Source organism: Siphateles boraxobius, unplaced genomic scaffold (genome assembly GCF_051911475.1).
Source record: "Siphateles boraxobius isolate OS27281-9 unplaced genomic scaffold, OSU_SipBor_1 16, whole genome shotgun sequence".
Classification (NCBI taxonomy): Eukaryota; Metazoa; Chordata; class Actinopteri; order Cypriniformes; family Leuciscidae; genus Siphateles; species Siphateles boraxobius.
The window spans coordinates 12,733,404-12,750,506 of record NW_027508766.1 but is presented as its reverse complement, the minus strand read 5'-3'; positions in this window follow the sequence as shown (position 1 = coordinate 12,750,506).

Genomic DNA, 17,103 nt, shown 5'->3' with positions numbered 1-17,103 from the left:
TTCTAATAATCAAAAAAAGACTTTAGATAGCCTATGTCACATTTGTTTCAGTTTTTTGTTTTTTATTGCTGAACTGAAGGAAGAGTGTTCAACTTTTTTTCACCTGCGTCCTATTCTTCTGCAATCCAGAAAAGCAGCATAGCTGAAAGGTTTGTTTGAGCTGCGCTCATATCATTTATAAGCAGTGGTATTGATTGAACTCATATAGGAAAATACACATATTCCTCTTACACATGGACATATACATGCTATAAAAAGTTGTTTTTAATAACATGGACTCTAAAGATTCCAGGAAGATTTTTTTGACAGAAAAAGCTTTAAATTTCATAATAAAATGTATGAAATTTAAAATATGAAACTTAATCAAAAATAACAATACACAACAGTTAAAATTCAAACATATAATCGCTGTTCTTCAACAATGGCTCATTGTGACTTTACACACGTTATGATGAAGTACATTGCATATTATTCACTGCACACATGCAGTTTAAATAAACTCTTTGCTATGTACTTTCTTTTAGTTACATGTCCTATATATTTCAAATTTAGCTAAAAGTAGTGCACCTAAAGTTAAAGCAAGTGAGACCATGTCCTTAAAAACTTGATCAGGTCATCCGGCCCCAGTTCGGCCCTAAATCAGTACAAATGAACTGATTATTTAAGCGTAAAATGCAGTCTGTGCCAGGTGCGTGCTCTCAAAGGTGCGTTAGATGGAGCAAGTCAAGGCGTTAACATAAGGCCGGAGTGTGGATGTAGCAGCGGGGTCTTTGAACCCTCCAGGTGCAGCTGTATGTTGACTGATGGAAACAGGCTTCGGCCTGCGATCGCAAAACCTGGAATGCGCTAAACAGGCTCCGAGAGGAAGAATTGTTACACTTTGACTTGTTTATCAAAGAATAAGTTACTGAACAATGCATTTTTTTCCAGGAGATAGCTGAGGTCGAGAGTTTGTGTTTCTGTGTGTCTGAGACACTCCAGTGGGGTCTTATTTGGCAGTGGGAGAACACAACTGCATCTTTCGTGAACATCCGCAGGCAAGTTCGCACTGTGTTTTCCTCTGTGTGTAGTTGCAAAAACCTTCTTTCTTTGAGCAAAGAGTGTGTGTCAGTAGGTTTACACACATGTGTGAATCCCACTGGGCCTATAGTCTACGTTGAGCTCCATTTTATCCCCTGTTGTTTTGCTATTCAAAAGCTGCTGTCCTTGTCTCCATCTATGTGCCCACATACTCATTAAAAACAAATATGTCCTCATTAGCGACAAGGCATAGATTACACGTGTACACATCAGTCTGCCGAGCGCATTCGCGCAAACATAAAAGCCCTCCTGTCATGGATCTCAAAGATGTTTTTCATTTTACTTGTTTTATATCTCACACGACAGCGTGATGAACGCATTAGCACTTAGTTATAGAAATGCTATACATCTCATCATTTTCACCCTATTTCCTTTCACATAAATCGCAGGAAATATAATCAGTGCAGGTTGTAGAACTAAAGTGGAACCGTGGAAATGGCAGCATAGCTAGAGGGTTCTGCCGGGTCAGCAGGGATGGGGAAGAGTGTAAGGCAAAAGGAGGTGAATGAAAAACAGAAGTAAAGCGAGTCTCCTCAGCTTTTGCCCTCTCTTTACACTTTCCCTCCTCCAGATCCACCCGTACCCCGCAGCACACTGCTACTCTTTCTGGGGGGGAATTGAAGAGAGCAAGGAGCAAGCGTTCCGTGCGGTCTGCACTTATTGCCTTGGGCCGGGATGCGATATCCTCCTCAACCTCTGCGAAGCTTCCCGTTTCTCCTCCTCCAGATGTCCAGGAACATCGAAGCTCAAAGCGCAATAAGATTTTCAAGGCCTTGTGTAGCGACGCATGAAGGTAAGCTCGACACATAGATAACATGGGGAGAGTGGTGGAAGACGCAGCAGTTGATTGGAGGGTCACCATGCTGTGTAAAGGACACAGGTTGAGATCAAGGCATGGGCTGTAATTAGTGAGGCGAAGCTCTGAATACGAGCCCCACTGTGCAGTCTGGGGAAGCATGTTAATTGCTACATCCTTTATCAACACACGAAAATACAGCATGAAGCGTTCATTCAAACCTTATGAAGGTGCAGAGAAGGAAAAACTTTGGCATGAAGACAATAATGGACAAACTGTGTTTTGGTGATATTGTTGTCATGCTTTAAATCGATGTGCAAGGGGGGATTAAACAATTGCCACATGTCCTGATGCAATACTGTATCATGCATGTTGAGATGATTAATTAGGTCATTTGATCTGAACTCTTAATGAACTCTGAAAAGGAACCCATGCTAACTTTATGTGACAACTGAATTTTTTATTGATTCGGTTTGTAAATATTTCAGCAGTCTTGTATTTTTGAAATATATATAACAATATGTTGTCACTGATTGGTTTTGCATGCGCATTTTGGGGGTAAAGCAAAACACAATCAGTACATATAGATTTTTGTACCATTCAGAATATTTCTTTTAAGAGATGAATCATTTTATTCAGTATTTAGGATTAAATTGATAAACATGGACAGTACACATTAACCAAGTTACAAGTAAAATACTAATCAAATAAAATAAAGAATAATACTTTTAAAAATAATATAAATAAATGTTGTGCTTCTTAACTTTTTATTCATCAAAGAATCCTGAAAACAATAGTTTACAGATCACAGTTTACACACAAAAAAAAAATATGTTTAACAATGATAATAAGAAGAAATGTTTCTCAAGCACCAAATCAGCATATTAGAATGATTTCTGAAGGATCATGTGACATTGAAGACTGGAGTAATGGCTTTTTTATTGTAATATATTACAATAGAATACATTTATTTTGATTTGTACTAACATTTCACAATATGTCTGCTTGTACTGCATTTACCAAATAAATGCAGCCTTGGTGAGCATAAGAGGTATCTTTCGAAAACATTATAAAAAAAATATTAGGATTTATGCCCTTAAAAGTATTATTCAATATCAGCTGACTCTCTTTTTACATGTATTATTGACAGGCTTTAATGTCCTGTTTTGCTAACACAAGATACACACTTGCTTGTGCTATCTTAAGACATCTGACTGTGTGACAAGCTGGTGTACACGTTTTTGTATGTATTTCATTTTAACAACGGTCTCTCGTGGGCCCCTCCAGACTTGAAATACTTGGCCATGGCCAATGGCATGCCTTCGAGCGACATACTACACTTACTCAACCTCAAGGCTGGTGAATCCCTCAGCAGAGATGTCAGTCATTGATCCCTCTAGCGTGGACATGGTCAGGGGACAGAAATATCATGTCTGGGCCGAAACTGACTTGCCCCTGGAGACTCTAGACTGGTTGTTTTGTCTTGGGAAGTGGCGCTCACTGCTATGATGGAAGCCAGTCGGTTTGTTGACATGGTTGTATGGAATGTTACACCTTGTCACGTTGCTCCAGTAGACAAAATGTCTTTCAGTGTCTGTGTAAAGAGATGCCTCAGGATTTTCTTTGTCAAAGACACATCAGAGAAGGTTGTACAAAAGATGTTTTTAGAGCTCTCTAGAGAAAGAATTCCTAGGGTCTCTTCTGGTCGTCTCGCGCTATATAAAGGCAGAGTAGAGCAAGCATGTAGCACTTGTCCAAACTGCTGCGATTTTTAATTCAGCAAACTTTCCAAACATGATAACAAGCTGGCAAAAACTGTAAACAGCCCACTTAGAATTAGGTAATTGAAAAGAAAAAAATAAGACTCCGTTTCCCCTCTGTGCCACCCTCTCTCCCTTTTTTGGCATTTATCTTTAGTTAGAAAAGGCGAGAATGTAAATTGCCAGAGACAAGTGTTTGCAGGATTATCTTTGCATACTCTGAGATTAGTGGAGGATGTTATGCCATGGTTGTCGGGAGAAATTAAAATTAATAAAACAAAGGGCTAATGAGAGTATGGTGGATATCTTAAATACCTTCTGCACCTAGGTTAACTGGGTTTGAAGATTTCAGATGGCTAGAGGGAAAACATTTGAACATCTTCATATTATATTATATTATATTATATTATATTATATTATATTATATTATATTATATTATATTATATTATATTATATTATATTATATTATATTATATTATTAAGCAGGCAATTTTTTATCAACAATTAATACCTACATTCCAACAAATTGTAGATGAATAAAACAGCTTAATTGCTATACTCCTGGAAAACATAACACAAAATTAGTTATTGCAATTACTTGACTCAAATTAATCAAGAAAATTGAATTATATTTAGTTTATCGAGTGCTAATACAATGTATGTTTTGAATGATACTTGTTTTTATACATTTTCTCAATTTAATTACATGTATCATTAAAAGCAACACATTTGCAGTTTAATTTTGGTGCTCTGTTTAATTTACTGTGGAGTCTTTTTTTTATAAGTCGAGTAATTAATTTGAATCAATAACTATAGCTTATTTGTGGCAAAGAAGTGCTAAACTAATGCTTTTTTTGTTCTTATGTCATTTGTTTTGGTATAATTGCACTTTATCATGTGTAATGGTATTTAATTTGTTTATGAGCAATGGACCTTTAACAGTTTGACAATATTTCAGCTATTTGGTCTATGTGCTTTTTTTTTTTTTTTTTTTTTACAAGAGCTATTATCTAATGCACATTTTAAATACAATTTAGATAAATGTCAATTAAAAACGGTGAATTTCTGCTGTAGAAAACTAAATCAAAATAGCTGCACAAGTGCATGTATTAGATTGATTTGGAAACTCTTAAAATAACTCTTGTGACCAGAATATCTCTCTCTCTGAGTCTTGCAGACACAGTGAGGAATCTGATGAGGTAGTGTTGCATTTTTGTTTGTGGGTCTGTTGCAAGTGCCGTTCTGGAAATCTCTCGACACCAAGATATATAAATATCCCTTAATATCATAAAGGATTTGCTCAAATAAAATATTTTTTTTTTCTTTCTCACAAAATTAACCAGCCAGTGTAAATATTTTGTTTGTATGCGCATGGCCTTCTCCTCACAGCAACATTAAATTGACTGATTTGTTAAAAGGTGTCCATGAGCATGACCAATTCTGCTGTGCTTGATAGTGTTGTTCATTATCAAGCGAGGAGCACTTCATTATTGCATCGTGCCGCTCTGTGAGCCGACCATAATAAACAAGACATGTTCTTCTGAATGATGCCATTAAATAATATTTTTTAACATGCATGCAGATTTTTGAATGTGCATTTTTAATAAGAGCCTCAAGTCATTTGTCATTTGCAAATTTGTCTGACAACCTGCCATTGTTTAATGAATCTCAAGATCAGATTCCGAACAGGTGGTGTAAAACATACTATGCCACTAATATTTTAAACCCAAAAAGTCGGGGACTGAGATGAACATCAGTACGGATCTTGGCACTATTTATTACCCCTTTATAAGTGTGCCCTGGAAGAGTGACGTTAAGTATAACACAAAGTGTTGGCTTAAAGGATGTCTAACAGATGGCTTACAAAACCCAGGATGTTTTTGAAGGGAAAGACCTCAGCTTACATTATTAAGCTGTCACATCTGCACATAGCAAATATGCTGGCAGGGATAAAATCAAATGAACAGAGTAGTAGCAGCAAGGGATTGGTACTAAATAAGGAAAAAAAGACCCGGACAAATCTCTCTCTTGCTAAGTTAATACAGAGGTCAGCATTGCGCCTGCCAAAGCAAGACGATATGAACTTTGAATGTGTGGAGTTCATCCCTCGTTCCTTACCCATCAATGTAGCAGTTCATTTAAGCCTTCATTAGACCTGCAGAGAAGCGACCTTAGCCGATGTCATCAAACTCGGGTTCATCTCGCATGGCCTGGCAGCCTATCGTGCGCAGAGCTGATGGCTTGGAACAGGTATTTGGGACGAAACCGAAAGCAGATGTTTCGCTTTAAGACCTCTCTTAGATGTCTAATGAATCTGAAAGTTAAGGCCTGTTGATCCAGAGCAGTTTGATTTGCCAGTGGAAATGGGGCATCACATTCATAACGAGCAGCATTACCTAATCACAGTAAGGCAGCGTGGGCTGTGGGGGAGTGGTGGACTGGGGGGAGTTGGGCTAGGAAATGAGTGCTTCTAATGCCTCCTGAATGTTGCGAATGAATCATTGGTGCTGAGTACACACTGCAGAGTCCAATTGATGTCTCATTTCCTTTATCCTGGATGCGGAGAGCACTTCAAACTTGCAATCAGGGAAACCTTCGAGAAAATCACTGAGACCTACGCAGACCTTTGAACGGTCATGCAACCGAGTGTGCGTTATGCAAGATTTGCGAAACTGTGATGGTAAATTTGTGTGTTTGTATGTACTGGGAGTAGGATACATTTTGATATGCAATACTAGGTGTGTTCAAATGTGCATCTAGATGGATGGCATCATATTTCAGTTTTAAATACTTTGCTGTGTGGTATCTATTAATTTGCATTATTTAATTATGCCAAAATTCATGCTGGGAACTGGAGTCCTGGTTCCAGCCAGAGTTGTTAACTAAAATTAAAGCTATTACAATTCGCTTTTGGTAATTGAAATAAAGTTGAAATTAAATGTAAATTTTAGATGAACAACTTAAAGCTAAACACAAATTAGAAATGTTGCCTCTGCAACTAACTGAAATAAAAAAGAAACTTATAAGCTTTAGTTGTAAAATTACTAAAACTAAAATTAATTTACAAATTAACAAATAATTAAGTCAAGTCAAGTCAAGTCACCTTTATTTATATAGCGCTTTTTACAATACAGATTGTATCAAAGCAGCTTCACAGTGATAACATGAAAATAATATAACAGAGTTTGTTTCTAAAAGAAAATTGAGTCAACGTCCACCTTAAGCAAGGCAGATCAATAATATTATTGAATATTATTGAATATTAAATGTCCCCAACTAAGCAAGCCAAAAGCCAAGGCAACAGTGGCAAGGAACCAAAACTCCATCAGGTGACAGAATGGAGAAAAAAAACCTTGGGAGAAACCAGACTCAGTCGGAGGGCCAGTTCTCCTCTGGCCAACGAAGGAACAGTGCATGATTTATGATTCGGGCAGCATTACAAGTAATTAAAGCTAAATAGAAATAAAAAAACTAATAAAAATGACAAAGGCATATAATAAAATTACTAAAACTTTAACTAAAATTAAAATGAAAACTGAAAATATAAAAATAAAATATAAATCAAGTTATAATAATAAATACCATATATAAAAATACTAAAATAGCACTGCACTTTAAGGCTACTTGTGCACTTATTGTTATTGTTTACTTAATTGTACAGCCTTACATTGGGCTGTCTAAATTAGCAAATATAGCGTCATGAAGGATAAACGAATAATATTTCCCAATCAGTGTTGTACTTATGCCTTATGTTACTTTTTCTCACCTAGGCTGGGCTTGCTTGTTTGTCTTGCCATTCTGGGGTGCGTTTCCCGTACAACGACGTAACTCGATGCTTCACTACCATAGTACGATGTATCGCTGGAGAAATCAACTAGCTAGTCCTGACTGTTTCCCGAAACCGTACTGTCGCAAAGTGGTCGTTCAACCACGTTGTTTTATGACATCACACACGTGGTGGAGAAATAACTTATTTTAATGAAACTGTTTGACATCGAATTACTGCTAGATGAAAAACGGGAAACGCACCCCTGGATTGCCGTAGAAGAACTTCACCCTGCAGCTGATTCTTAAGATTTTATTGGTCATGTAAATCACAGTGCTGATTGCCTACACCAAACATTGATCCCTAAACCTAGCTTCCTCATTAACTTTGAAACCGGAAGAAGCATCAAGGAGACTTAACCCTCAAACCTAAATCTTTTTTGTTTACTTCTTATATTTTTTTATGACAAACCGCACTGAAACACACTAAAACCCTACCCATACGTGCCTAGAAAACACACTTTTAATCTGGAACCCATACTGAAAACCAATAGAAACCCTTTCAATCGGAAACCTTCAACAGATCAGGTTTCCGGGGCGGAACGGGGATAGGGAGTCACAAGGTGACATATTGGACATGAGCTTGGCTTCTGATGTCACACTTGGATGTGGACGGGGTTGGATGTTTGATTTTACTTCAGCAATTAAAAATATAAATAAACAACTGTTAAACTGTTTTTATTTTATTTTTATTATTAGTATGGTTGAATTGGATTGTCTAAGGTCAGCAACAAAGACATTGGTAGTAAAAAGAGCATTAGTAACATGTGACCTAGTTTTCCTATCTGTTTGATTAGTCATTTCATTCACCTGTGTCCTGTTAATTTACTAAATAAATTCCTTTGTTGGCTCTGTGTATTTAGACTGTGTTCTCCCTCAGTCTTCGACCGTTCTTGGTGATATCTGTTTTTTTCCTGGTTTCTGAGTGTTTATGATTAAAATCTGTTTCCTAGATTTTTCCTCACTGTGCCATTTACTATTATACCACATTACGTAAAAGCATGAAGTGTAAATGTATTGTGCAACTTAATTACTGGTTTATGCAAATTTCAGAGTTTACATTTGACTTTTTTTATTCATTTTTTGGAAAACTGAGTCTGTTTTTGTGTAAGTGAGCTGAGTAAATGGTTTTGGTTAGCATTATTTGGTCCCACTTTATATTAAGTGGCTTTAAGTACTATGTACTTACATCGAAAAATAAGTACAATGTACTTATTGTGTTCAGGTTGTATTGTAAAACACTTTTGCTGCTATTGAGATGTGATACTGGTACGGTTAGGGTCTGGTGTGGTGGTATGGGTAGGTTTAAGGTTAGGTTAAGGTGTAAGGAAAGGGTCAACTGTGTAATTACAAATGCAATTACATAAATTAATTACAGCTGTAATTACATGCAGGTATTTTCAAAATATAAGTACAATGTAAAAACATGTATGTACACAATAAGTCCATTGTATCAAATTATTATTTTTCAAATGTAAGTACATAGTACTTAAAGCAACTTAATATAAAGTGGGACCAAATAATGCTTATGGATCGGTTTATAATTAAACAATTTCGTCATAGAGCATGAAGCTGTCAAATAGGCAATTTACCCAATAACTTTTGGGGATAACTCCCGTTTTCATACACAGCACAATTTTACAACACCAGTAACAACAGCCCATGTTTCTCATGAAATGATTAACAAATTAATTGAAAAAGCCAAAACACAATGAACAGTGAGTAACCTTAGGTGAAAGAGACAACACATTAGTCAAGAGAGAATATTTAATAGAAATAGAAGATCGTCACAAAATGAACAGTAATAAAATTGGTGATGGTAAGTAGATCACCACAACATTTCTGCCTGCATTAACTTACACACAACAAATTAAACATTGTGCAAGTAAAGTGCACATTTACTACAAATAGAATGGCAATGATACGTATATTAGCTGTTCTATATGTTTTAGTCTTTAGTTTTATTATAATTTAATTCATCTTGACTGATAAAAAAAAACTTTGTACAACACATGTTACATTTGATACAGAAAGAGAGAGTTAATGATTTACAGATGACTTTAAAACAATTCTGTTGCGCTTCTGTTTGGGCTGTGAGAGTTGTCGATTTTGGATCTGTATGATGGATTCTGACTCTATTGAATAGTTTCACCATATAGTATATACAAGAGTGTTTTTGAACTTTTCCTTGTCACGCACAACTTCCCTGCACTCACTGTTGTACAACCATGCCGCTATTTACGTATGGAGATGTACGTAACTGTTACGCTGCTCACTTTAACGTTAATAAAAGCCTTTTCTACTTTACCTCTCTGGATCTTTGGGGAATCTATGAAATGCTAGTTGATTGGTTTGTACACTGGTAGTTGTTGCAGTTTATGGCAGAACACTGTTTTCTTTGTTTCCAAATTATTTCCAGACATAATGCTGTACAGTAGTGCTAACAGTAAAACCGCCATCTAGCGATTGTTACTAAACCTGCAACAGAGTTTCGCCTCTTGATACTTCTATACTCTTGGCCTTACTCCTGATTTCTCTCAACATGGGGAGGCATCAGTTAATAAATGGGAAACTAAGTAACTTATATATTTTGTTGTAAACTTAAAAGTAATGGATTACTTTACTTGTTAATTGAAAAAGTAATCTGAATATGTAACTTGCATTACATGTAATATGTTACCCACAACACTTTTCTTAATATTCATGAATTTGAGAATAGGCACAAACTATTTCAACTTGGTCCCCTCACTGTCTGTAAATTTATATCCTTGTCAATTTTGCACACAGTTTCAAGTATACTGAATATATATACAGGTCCTTCTCAAAAAATTAGCATATTGTGATAAAGTTAATTATTTTCCATAATGTAATGATAAAAATTAAACTTTCATATATTTTAGATTCATTGCACACCAACTGAAATATTTCAGGTCTTTTATTGTTTTAATACTGATGATTTTGGCATACAGCTCATGAAAACCCAAAATTCCTGTCTCAAAAAATTAGCATATCATGAAAAGGGTCTCTAAACAAGCTATTAACCTAATCATCTGAATCAACTAATTAACTCTAAACACCTGCAAAAGATTCCTGAGGCTTTTAAAAACTCCCAGCCTGTTTCATTACTCAAAACCACAATCATGGGTAAGACTGCCGACCTGACTGCTGTCCAGAAGGCCATCATTGACACCCTCAAGCAAGAGGGTAAGACAGAAAGAAATTTCTGCACAAATAGGCTGTTCCCAGAGTGCTGTATCAAGGCACCTCAGTGGGAAGTCTGTGGGAAGGAAAAAGTGTGGCAAAAAACGCTGCACAACAAGAAGAGGTGACCGGACCCTGAGGAAGATTGTGGAGAAGAACCGATTCCAGACCTTGGGGGACCTACGGAAGCAGTGGACTGAGTCTGGAGTAGAAACATCCAGAGCCACCGTGCACAGGTGTGTGCAGGAAATGGGCTACAGGTGCCGCATTCCCCAGGTCAAGCCACTTTTGAACTAGAAACAGCGGCAGAAGCGCCTGACCTGGGCTACAGAGAAGCAGCACTGGACTGTTGCTCAGTTTTGCATGTCATTCGGAAATCTAGGTGCCAGAGTCTGGAGGAAGACTGGGGAGAAGGAAATGCCAAAATGCCTGAAGTCCAGTGTCAAGTACCCACAGTCAGTGATGGTCTGCGGTGCCATGTCAGCCGCTGGTGTTAGTGCACTGTGTTTTATCAAGGGCAGGGTCAATGCAGCTAGCTATTAGGAGCACTTCATGCTTCCATCTGCTGAAAAGCTTTTTGGTGATGAAGATTTCATTTTTCAGCACGACCTGGCACCTGCTCACAGTGCCAAAACCACTGGTAAATGGTTTACTGACCATGGTATTACTGTGCTCAATTGGCCTGCCAACTCTCCTGACCTGAACCCCATAGAGAATCTGTGGGATATTGTGAAGAGAAAGTTGAGAGACGCAAGACCCAACACTCTGGATGAGCTTAAGGCCGCTATCGAACCATCCTGGGCCTCCATAACACCTCAGCAGTGCCACAGGCTGGTTGCCTCCATGCCACGCCGCAATGAAGCAGTCATTTCTGCAAAAGGATTCCCGACCAAGTATTGGCTATTGTGTGCATAACTGAACATAATTATTTGAAGGTTGACTCTTTTTTTTTGTATTAAAAACACTTCTTTTATTGGTCGGATGAAATATGCTAATTTTTTGAGACAGGAATTTTGGGTTTTCATGAGCTGTATGCCAAAATCATCAGTATTAAAACAATAAAAGACCTGAAATATTTCAGTTGGTGTGCAATGAATCTAAAATATATGAAAGTTTAATTTTTATCATTACATTATGGAAAATAATGAACTTTATCACAATATGCAAATCTTTTGAGAAGGACCTGTATATATATATATATATATATATATATATATATATATATATATATATCTTAGCTCCCCTGCCTCCCATGCCGGACACCCGGGTTCGAATCCTGCTCGGAGCAGGTCGAGTGGGAACGGTTACATTTGGTGCTGTGACCCGGATCGGAGTAAGGTTTAGGGGGGTAAGTGTAACTGAGGCAAGCTAGTAAGAGCTTTGCAATATAAACTCCACTGGCCTCATGAGGCACACTAGCAACTGACACTAAAGGCTGCGGTCTTTAGTGTACTTGTTGGTGTACCTGCCTCCCATGGCGGAAACGCCGTTTAGAATCCCGCTCAGGGTGGTGCGAGAAGAAACGGAGGGGTGAGCATCTTTTTCCCACATTTTATTTAGGTCAAAAGGTCTTCATTATTCATTTGCATTGGTAGAAGCATAATCTACCAATTATAATCCTTTTTCATAATCCTCTTTGCTGAATTGTCACTAAATAATATTTTTGCTGAAGCCTTTTGGGCAGAATATGTAAACTATTGCTCTTTGTTGTTCAAAGTGTGTCATGAACTTCACTCGAACCTGTTCACCAAGCCTTTCAGGTCATTGTCCCATCATAATCTCAGAACAGTACCCAACCCTCGAAACATGAGTTTGTAGCTATTTGTGCTCTTTTTGGTAGCGAAGTGGTGGGACACTTTAACCTAATAGACCTTAATGCTTATGGCTCTCAGAGGCAGTAATTGCACCCCATATCTGTCTCCCCTGGCCTCTCTCACCACTGCTGTGCTTTGACAAGAGAAGCTCTTTCAGCTAAGCAAGTGGACTCATTGCCTACAGAATAGAGATATGATGATGTCTTTTGCAGTGTTTTAATATTTTCCTTTCTTTGTTCTATTTTATGTGAATGATGTCATGGAGAGGATACTTAAAAAGGTAATTAAACTCGTCTTTAACATATTTCTTTTCAAACTTGAATATAACTAATTGTGACAGTCCAATGTCATTTTCTATTTGTAAAATCTATTGAAAACCACTGGAATTTTCTTCTATATCCATGGCAACATTAGAGCATACCATGCTATTAAAAAAAAAAACTGCGCAAACATAATTTTGACATATGCAAAGTGACAATAAACAGACAGATGATCATTGTTATAATTCATCAGTTTCAACAAATTAAAGGGGCAGCCACATAGCAATGACCTTTGGCATGTCTTACACCTCTGAGCTTTCATCCTGATGGCTTCATTTGTCACCCTGCACTACCACTAAAACAGCATCACGCCAGCTATGGTGGGATTAGAAAATTACACAAATTGAAGGGTGGAAAGGTATAATTGAAAATGGCAAATGGTTGAATGGGGAAGACATTTAAAATGAGTGCTCTGTGCTGTTAGGCTGGCAGGATGTTGGGAAGCCTTGGAGGGGCATGCTAAAGAATCATTACACTTTGTGACAGGGCTCCAGGACAGCGCCCGTTGGAAAAAGCTGGCACGTCGTGCCCAGACAAACAAGAGTGGAGTTTAATCACAGAGATTACTGCAGTGCCGCTGCTGCCATGACAGGGACTAATTGAGGAAATACAAGACACCTTCTAATGAACATCTAATTAAAGCCACACAATGTCCCAAGAAGCATCTTTAGGAACGTACTAGGGAAAATAAGACACGGCGTCGTGCCTTCCAGAGCGTAAGTGGTACTTAAGCCGCTTTGTCTTTGTGGCTTGTTTCCTGAAAGCATTGTTATGCATTACTTAAATACATTTGGAGGTTTGAGAAAGAGTGATAACTGTCAGCCAGCAGCAACTCCCATTTAAGCATGGACATTATTACCACGAGTAGTAGCGATCCAAAACGTGAAGTTTAGAAATTTGTGTTTTTAGATTTCAAAAGAAAAAAAAAACATCCAATGTCACTATTCCGTAATGAAATAACATACATTATAATTTATATAATATATATGACCTGACCATGTATTTTTGCAAAAGAATGGCCAACGTTCGATGCTTAAGTCCCCTGATTGCTAAGCTGTCTCCTGAAGGACCTCCTGAGGATAGTGTCCTCATGTTGGCCTCTTCTTTAACATTATCGTCTGACATGCATTCAATTTAACCAGGGTGCCAAGTTGGATGCCAAGAATGTAACCTTAAATGGTACCATAATTTGGACCACTGCTGGTCCCATTATATTTAGATTTGCAGAAGTCTTGGAGTTGCATCAGAAAATGACCCTTAGCAACCAAGGCATGTAACAACATTATTATCTGCATTCTAACAAGCCGGAGACTTTTTGGAGTGCCTTTTGACATTGCCATTCAATTCTGTCTTGTATAGGAAACATAACGAAGCCCACTCTGAGGACATATGCCAGGGATGAGACACATTTTCGAACTGTCACTTTGCTGGTCATTTCACCCTAATTGGGACATCACCGACCTGCTTTCCCTGAAAATATGTCATGGTTTGCCCTTGTAATTATGCTGTACCTGTCAAAGGCTGTAATACCACACCAAACAACTCAACTTTTGCTTATTTTACTAGCATAAAGCAGAATTTCTATGATATGTGACCTTAGAAATAGTGCTCATAATGTAACACAATTTTTCAACACTATTTAAAACCGTGTCTTTGTTTTATTTTTTGTTTATTTTTTGCACCCATTCACTCCTTAGAATATCAGTATACAAATCTTAATCTTACTGAATTTTCCATTTGAAAGCATGAGTTGTTTTTTACATTTTTATACATGCCCACACAAATAAACTGAAGTTGCTGTATGCCACTAAATGTTGGACTTTCCTTTTTATTTTCCTGAACTGCTTTCCAAGAAAGTTGGGGTAATTGGAATGTCTTTCGTTTAGAAATATCACCAGAGAAGGCAAAAATCAGTAATCTAATTCTATATGATGGTAATTATACACTATATGTCATTTCCTTGCAATGTTTGTGTTTGCGGATGTTCTTTACTGTGCCCTTCTGATGTCTGGGATAACATTATAGCATGACAATCCTCTGGTTTTTGTTGTTGTATCATGCGTTGGATGCTAAATAGTCTCATTCGCTCTTTTTTCTTTTTCTTCTGATTTTTTTTAATCAAAGTACATCTTTAATGTGAAGAACGTCATTGAGGTTGTCTGAGAGTATTTGGAGCCAACAACAGGGACAAATTGGCAAATTACTTATCCAAACTTTAAAATATGCTAAGTATACTTACCATCACAAATTGCACCCAAAATCATATCCATTGGGGCTATTGTTTCGTCTACATGATTACAAGAACTAAATGTGTGCAAACGAAGGGATCTGGACTTTGTATAGGTTTTCCTTGGCTTTCACCCCAAACAATCTGCCAACAAGACTTAGTCAGGGACAGAGACATGGCAATAGAAACATACCCTCAGGTTAAAACCCATTTTTACGGATGTTTTTAGTGGCAATCGTTAAAATTCAAAGCATGGACATTAATTGAAGAACTCTTTAAAAATCAAGCCCAATTTACCCACAGGACCTTTAGTGAATGGGATTCACGTTATCAAATAGTTTGCCAATTTTACTCTTTACTTAGCTGCTAATATGTTTGACAAGTCCTTTAAATCAGTGATACTGAGAAGGCTGTATGATTGGACTAGTTGTCACTTTAAAAAGGATGCCTGAGGCTGGTGATTGACTCACTGTAGATGAAATGAGAGAGCTTTGTGAGGGATGCTGCTCTGGAAGTGTCCGTTGGATTAAGAGCTATTATGGGAACATCTATTATGACACCTAAATCATCAGCTGCAAAGCACAGCCAAATGCACCATGAAACGGACCCGAGAAGACCTCGCTCCTCACACTCCATCTGTGCTGCTTGTCACACGCTTTCAGCGAGTGGAGACAGAGCTGCTAAGAAATAGCGGGCTGGAAAGAAACAGAGGGATGTACATATGTAGAGATCTGTATATGTGGCGCTCGATCTGTATATGTGGCGCCCAACGTAGGGCACATGAAAGAGTCTCATTGAGCTGCTCGCTTTGGGTGAGATGTGTATCGCTTCCTCTAAACACACTTGGGGTCTTTCCATCACCTTCCTGAAAACTAGTTTACTCTTTGTTCTGTTTCATCGCGTTTCATTTTTGTTATGAAAACAAACTGAGATGTTCATCATTTGACATGAACAATCTATGTCAAAGTCCCATTATGGGAGCTGACTTATTAAATTTAGTCTTTAGAATAAATCCCGGATTATGAAACAGATATACAGTACCGAGATAACTTGGATGAAAGGGATGTGCAGGGTCTTGCCCCACTTGCTCTTTCCTTGAGGTGAGTTCCTTCCATCTAATTAGAAGATAAAAGCTGCCACTTTCACAGTGCTCAGGGCATGCTCGGAGAAACTCGGAGAGTGAGTGAAGGAGAATGAGAATGAGTGGGGTTGAGTGTGCTCTCAGGTTGCCATGGACACCTGCCAGAGCGTTCAGGTTCGAGATATGTAAGCACTTAGGAGATTGAGATGTGAAGATCTATGGCATTTTCAAATGAAGTGAATTGAAAACAGGCTATATGTTCATGTGTTTTTTCAAAATCAGATAATGAAAGATAATTTTTTCATTATAAAAAATAAATCAAAAAAAAAAAAACATGAATTGTATAGTAAGGTAAATAAACAATAAATACAGCAATACTAAAAAAAACAGAGTTCAATTCATTCTTCGCCAGGAATTTGATTGACAGGGGATCTGACCAATTATAATCCGCCATCCGCAGAATCTGCCATTTTCTCCGACAGTCAGGAGAGTTAGTAGATTATCATTGGTGGACATGAACTTGAAAAACGGTGTGTACTGACGTCTTTCCACGGTTGAAACAACATTCCTTCTGATGTTCATTCATGTTTATTTGATGCTATAAACTAACTAGAAGGAAGAGATGATAGTTCACAAACAGCTTTTACTGAGGTGCTACCCGCTCATAGACCCTCCCCTCAAAGAAATCAGGACAGAAATGGTCGAAAGTGGACAAAAGAGACAGAATAAAACATAGGTGTAAACGGGAATGTGTCTCCCTTGTCTAATTGTGATCCGATCGACCAAAACACATCTTAATACCAAGTGTAAACCGGTCCTTAAATCAATCTAACTGATAACAAAGAACCTGCAGCTGCCAAAACACATTTTACATACAACTGTTTCCCATGCATTTGTGACTGTTATTTAAAATATATGTAATGTGAAGCTAGTAGAGAACTATAATTGTCCAATTAATTCTAATTATTAAGAGCAACACATTTTGAGCACCATTTCAT